This window comes from Lactuca serriola, chromosome 7, assembly GCF_051521515.1.
Source record: "Lactuca serriola cultivar US96UC23 chromosome 7, Lser_US96UC23_V15, whole genome shotgun sequence".
Classification (NCBI taxonomy): Eukaryota; Viridiplantae; Streptophyta; class Magnoliopsida; order Asterales; family Asteraceae; genus Lactuca; species Lactuca serriola.
The window spans coordinates 16,251,127-16,258,292 of NC_136414.1; the positions used below are offsets into that span (position 1 = coordinate 16,251,127).

Below are 7,166 nucleotides of genomic sequence, written 5' to 3' on the forward strand. Positions count from 1 at the left end.
TCCTAAAATCTTCATCGATCAAAAGAAACCCTAAAACCCCACCTCATACTTGAAGTTCCTGTAAGTGCTTTTATTATCTTGTTATCTTCTGCAATAATCTAATTCCTCAACGACGTTGAGGAGGGGTTATTCTTGTTGATCGATACTCTATCCCAGTGCATTATTCAAATCAAGATCCATCTGTGTTGGGTTGGACTGGTAGTAGAGGGGCAAAGATGTCTAGGCCCACGACCGAGAATCAGAAAATCCAAAGTGTATTACCCAACTTAAACCCAGATCAATGTTTCTATGGGTTTCCTTCATCAAAAACGTCTCCAGTTCTTCAACGGGATAAGGGGTACGCTCGCATAATAGAACAAAATGGAAAGAGAGACGCAAAAAAGGAATTACGTGGGGTTTAATCGACATTCTTCTTTGTGAAAACATACAAGGTACCAAATTCCATTCTTTGATTTCGAAGGTGTGCTCAAGACAAAGATCACATGTCAATTTTCACCCAAGTAGCTTAATTTTCACTCTTTCTTAAATCTCGCCATCCCTATCTCAGTCTAAAAACCCGAGCCCCTCTCCTTTTTCTTCCCATTCTCTCTAAAACCCCTCATGATCAAAGCCATCTTACATTTCCCCTTTCGTTTATAATCTGAGATAAAACCTTTTCGATTTTGTCACGTGTTTTTATTCGAAGCTCGGAAGGAAAGAAAATCACCTGGATCGATGTTCTTGGTGTGAAGGAGGTCAATTTCCAAGAAATTTTTGGCCCCTAAACATAATCTAGGTAAAAAGAAGACTGTGGATCAAAAAGGTTCTATTTATTTACAAAACCATGAGCCACAGAGTGATTGAGTTGATGTTCAGGGAGTAGGTGATGACAATAATCTTTAAACTATCAGAAGTTGGAGCAAATAGCCAAATCAAGTACAGAGATAGAGAAGGAGATGTATATTGAGAAGATGGATGATGAAACCGAGTCTCTAGAGGATAAAGAGGAGCATGGGCTAGGGCTGCATACTGCTGATATAGTGATGGAAGAAAATGCACATGTTGATGATGTAAATCAAAGTAATGAAAAAGATGAAGACTACTTCAGAGGCAGGGAACTCAGTTTCTATCAATGTGGACAAATCTGATGCACATTGTTGTTGTTACTAGATGACATTTCAGGGAGTTTCTGCATTGATTCTCCATGTGGGTGTCCATCTTTCATATTTATTAACTCTATATGAAACCATTTATATCTACAGGAAGCTCGCTTGTCACTTCAAATATGGGTCACTGAGAAAACAAATGGCTTGTTAAATGAAGAAACTGGAACAAATGGTAATTCTTTTGTTTCAGTTAGTCAAAAAGGTGATTAATTGTCATTCCTACAAAATAACTAAATAAAAAAATTATCACCATGTTATTCTAACAACTTTAGTAGGAGCAGATACATTTAATACTTTAACTATGTAAGATGCCAATCTTCTTGCTTTGTTTTCACATTAAAATTTCCAAATGTTATTCATATAAATGTCTCTAAATTTGTTTAAAATTCTTCTACTGAATACTTATACCTTCATCATGTTGTATTTTCTATTCTTTCAGTAAAAAAGAGATTAATGGCCATCGACCCTTGTTTGACGGCCCCTAATGTATAGATAAGAAGGTACCATTCTCATTTTACCTTGAGGAATAGTAAACAGAGCAATTTTATCTCATGCAAGTTATGAGTTTCTTCTTAGATATACAGGAACAAGCTAACACAAGCTCTGTGACAGCTGGAAACCATCAAGTTGAGAAGGTAATCAACCACTTTTAGTTATCTTAATGGTGCTCATCAATGATGATATCACTCTCTTTGTAATCCAATGCAGGATATTGACATAATAGTGACATACACAGGCACTTCTGGTGCCATACGTATTAAAACCATCAAGTCCAAAGATTTATCTCCTTCATGGGTCTGGAAAAATCCCATTGATGACAATCAGGTCAAAGAGGAGTCAAAGTTACATACACTAAAAGATCAGCCTGAAACAAGAATTGAAGCCAACAATGAGCTTTTTGCAGATATAAACAAACAACCACATAAACCATCGTCAGGCCAGGTTTAAAGCAAGGGCAAGGAGGGCATTGGCATAGGGCCCACTTTTTTGGGGGGCCCATTTTTTTAGTACCATGTTTAGTTTTTGCCCAATCAAGACTCAAGAGAGTCTAGAATCGATAGCGTAGGGTAGAAAGCAGTGTCGGAAGGCAGCAGAGCAGGCCAACAGCGATCACGAGTCACGACATCGCGTAAACACATTAAAAAAAAGTAAAAGCCAGAAAAAGGCAGAAGCGATGGGTTTAACGATATTGCGACAACAACTAACAGCCAACAAGAACTCATTTACTCGATTAAAATCAGTAGACTCTCAAGTCTCAAGACTCAGTGCAGTCTTGCTAATGTAATCAATAATCAAATCAGGTAAACGACTATGAATTATCACTTTATGTCTTCATGATTTTATTAGTTTGAGTGTTTGACATTCTATAATTGAATCACTTTATCAGATTAAGTGTTTGATAGTATACCAGATTGAGTGTTTTTTACAGTTTATAATTGTCTAATTGAATACTTGAATTGAAATCTTGAACGTTGAATGAATCACTTTATCATATTAACAGTTTGTTGTATAATTTTTTATTAGAAAGTGAAATCATCAAATCACTTAATCAAATTTTCTGAAATAGATTAGTAGAATGTTGAATGAATAATTTTATCAAATTTTCTAAAATGGATCATTAGAAACTAAAATCATCAAATCAAATTATGGGATTATGTTAATTGTATAATTGTTTATCATTAGTTCAATACCACTTTATAAGAACACATAGGTTTATTGAATAAGAACAAGATGTTTATAATATTATACTTACTTGGAACAACCATTGATAAAAAATCATAATAGAATCTATAGAATGAGCCATTTGATTCGATATCAAATTCAAAATCAAAAGGTTTTTAGTGTTCTAGTTGATTATCGAGGGTTTTCGTGTATGAATCAAAAGATGAATTTCAGGTAGAATGAGAATAAGGAGCTCGAATTAGAAGATCAACTTAGATTTATGATTAATCTGAAACAAATTTGCGAAGTAAGCAGAAGATGTCAATGATCGAGATTTGGATCAAATAAGTATTAGTGTTCGTATCTAGGGATTTTAGGAAGAATACCAAGTGTTTTTGTGTGTTGAACGAAAAAGAATGTAAAATTTCATTCCTGCCCCCTCCATGTCTTGATCTAATCCAAAAGTTTCATTGATATACAAAAATGTCACCGCCTATTTTATTGTGTAATCTAAATTAATATCAACCTTTGAGTATTCAAGATGAATGGTCAATATTTGATGTTTCCGTCTCATAAAATATAATGGTCTCACATGAACCTATATATATATATATATATATATATATATATATATATATATATATATATATATATATATATATATATATATATATATATATATATATATATATATATATATATATATATATCATTTGTTGGATTAATTTTTTTTTAAATTATTAGGGCAAAGACATGTTTGTTAAATGTTAATGGTTTTCTCGTTCTACGTTTGGAAATTCATCCTTTTAGAAATTCAACGCGTCTTGTGAGATGCACGTGCAGTCATGTGTCTTATATTTCTTCTTCACAAATATGGTCGGAGCTTAATGGATTCTAAAATTTTCATTATGATCATACTTTAATAGTGTTATTCTGTGGGTCCCGGTCAAAAATCTTCAACTCCCATATAAAGTTCAAAAGTAATTATAAAAATTAAAGAAAAAACACACGCACACACACACATACGCGAAAAGTATACCCATCTCTCATGACTATTGAACTCAACAAACCTTAATTCCACCGTCCTCTCTTTCTCTCTCTATTTTCTGCCACTATAAATGCTAGCTGCTTTTACATGCAACCAAAGTGTGATTCAACTGAGACAATCCATCCTCCCTTGGAGCATCGAAAACCAAAATCCAACTAAGATTGATCATGAAGGGTGTGATTGGCATGGTTAAACCATGCAACCTAGCCGGAGCCTCTAGCCTTGTTGGTGAGATGTCACAGTGTACGACAAGCATGAAACATCGGACGAAGCAGTTATCACACTGTAATACTAGCATGAAGCATCGAATCAGGCAGCTAAGTGTAAAGAATTCTTGGAATAGCGAGTCCGGTCAACCACGGGTAACGAACCACGTGGCGAAATTGGGTCAGAAGTGGAGAGAGTATCAAGGGATCAAGAATTGGGAAGGATTGCTTGACCCTCTCGACGATAGGCTCCGGCACGAGATTCTCAGATATGGGGATTTTGTGGAGGCAGCATACAGGAGTTTCGAATTTGACACGTCGTCGCCGGATTACGCAATGTCTAAGTACTCGCAAAACTCACTGTTGGATAGATGTGGATTAGGGGGAAGTGGGTATATGGTGACTAAAAATCTGCATGCCACGTGTGGGGTTCAGCTACCAAGTTGGATTGAAAGCAAGGCTTCGGTGAATTCCAGTTGGATTGGTTACGTGGCTGTTTGCAACGATGAGGAAGAGATCGCTCGATTGGGCAGAAGGGACGTGGTGATTGCCTACAGGGGAACCGCCACGTGTCTTGAGTGGGTTGAGAATCTACGTGCCACTTTGACATCATTGCCAAATGATGTCGCAGGTGAGAGAAAAAGAGCAATGGTACAAAAAGGTTTTCTTAGTATGTACACAACAGCCACCACCACGTGTCCAAGCTTACGAGATATGGTGAGGGAAGAGATATTGAGGATCATCGAAACCTACGGGAACGAGCCTCTTAGTGTCACCATCACCGGCCACAGCCTTGGTGCGGCGTTAGCCACCCTCACAGCCTACGACATAACCTCCAAATTCAAGCACTCACCAATGGTAACCGTCGTTTCATTCGGAGGGCCACGTGTCGGAAACCGAAACTTCCGATCACAGCTTGAAAACAGCGGCACCCGAATCCTCAGAATCGTGAACTCAACCGATGTGATCACGAAAGTCCCAGGATTCTTGGTTGACGATAGCACCACCAACGACGTGTCGAAATCAGAAGTTCACGGCTCCGGGTGGCCAGGGTGGCTGCAAAAGCGAGTGGACGAAAGCGACTGGTTCAGATACGCTGACGTGGGCAAAGAGCTTCGGCTTAGCAGCAATGCATCGCCTTACCTTACAAGAACCAACTTTGCCACATGTCACGACCTAAAGACTTATCTCCACTTAGTGGATGGTTTCGTGAGTTCCACGTGTCCATTTAGAACCACAGCAAAAAGATTAATAGCGGGAACGAAACACGAGAAGCAACAAATCTTGGTTAGATGAACGAAAATGTCATCTTAGCCTCTTAGGTTCATTTTTGCAAAGACAATCCAAAGTTTAACGGGCTTAGTGAGAAAAGCTTGTAATTAAAACATGATGATATAGAAATTGTACAAATTAGAATCCAAGAAAATAGGCAAAACCCTAAATGAGAAATAATCATTAAAAGCAGGGGTAAATTCGGGAGAGTTTTTTTCTTGCAAACAAATGATATCGTTAATATCTTTTAGTCTTTTAGAAATGCATGCATATCCGTTTATGTGAGCCAGGTTCCTTGCATCAAAAGTAAACGATTGACATGTACACAAGAAAACGAATGCCTTGGTGACTTGAAATTTTGTACGTAGTCCACTCGTATTAGTTATGAAACCACAAAAGCCTTTTAGTGCTTGTTTAACAAATCATTTTATCAATCATTTACGTTCATCGTTCCAAACACTTATCAAGTAATAATATTTTATAGCTCATATAAGTTTTATATACATATAAGGTGGTTATATATGGAGGTAAATTTACAATATACTTTTTCATTAATGGGAATGTTACTGAACTTAGTTTAATATCTTTGGGGTTATTTCTTTTAGACTAAATAGCCTTAGTACGTTAGTCATTTAATTTCGATCATCATATATGATTACTTTTCTATTATATGAACATAATATATATATATATATATATATATATATATATATATATATATATATATATATATATATATATATATTCAGGTTCATTTGAGACCATTCAAATTTTTTGAGACCGTGAGACCAAATCTAAAAATAATTTTAAAATACAAAATAAATGGAAAAATACAAAAATTCTTTTTTTTTTTAAATATTATTTTCGGAACTTGAATTAACTAAAAAAAATAAAAATAAATAAAAAAATCCGTTTTTATTTAAAAATAAGTGAAATATTCTAATAGAATATTACACTGACATATTCTAAAAAATAATTTTAAAATGCAAAATAGATGAAAAAATCTAAATTTTTCTTTTTGAATATTATTTTCGGAACTTGAATTAACTAAAAAACATCCATTTTTTTAAAAAATACGTGAAATATTCTAATAGAATATTACACTGTACATATTCTAAAAAATAATTTTAAAATGCAAAATAAATGGAAAAATCCAAAAATTCTTTTCTTAAATATTATTTTCAGAACTTGAATTAACTAAAAAAAATTAAAAATAAATAAATAAATAAATAAATGCGTCTCACGGTCTCACAAAATTAGGCCGTCTCATATGAACCTAACCCTATATATATATATATATATATATATATATATATATATATATATATATATATATATATATTGTGTGAACGTATAACCAATTATAGACCAATCATCTGATAGGGGTAATTTTGGAATTTTCCATTAAATTAATTTATTATCCCAAAATAACAAATCATTAATTAAATAGATAACCAAAAATAAAGCCTAAAATTGTGCAGAAATCGCATTCCTATGGGATTCATCTTCTTCCTTTGTTCTCTCTCGTATTCATCCTTACTACAGACGATGTTTTGGACCACCCTTTCTGGAGTCTTTCACTCTTACAGAGATATTCAAGTTTAGAAATCAAAGTCAATCTTTCAGGGGAAATTTCGACATTTGAATGTTAATTCTCCCATCCCTACAAATTGTAAGCGCCCTTTCTGGTGGCTTTTTCAAAAGTTGTTAAGATGTATCTCAAATTTTGATTTTGCACCAGGTATTAGTTATGATTTTGGACATTCCTCCCATTTCCTCATTCATTGCAAGTCCTGTCGGCTAGGAAGAAGAGAAGCCATTGTTGGTTTATTG

The 7,166-nt window shown here is 34.6% G+C and overlaps 1 pseudogene; it reads left to right on the forward strand.

Moving 5' to 3' along the window:
* Positions 1–3,970: 3,970 nt before the first annotated feature.
* LOC145062482 (phospholipase A(1) DAD1, chloroplastic pseudogene) lies at positions 3,971–5,674 on the forward strand (annotated as a pseudogene).
* Positions 5,675–7,166: the final 1,492 nt, after the last annotated feature.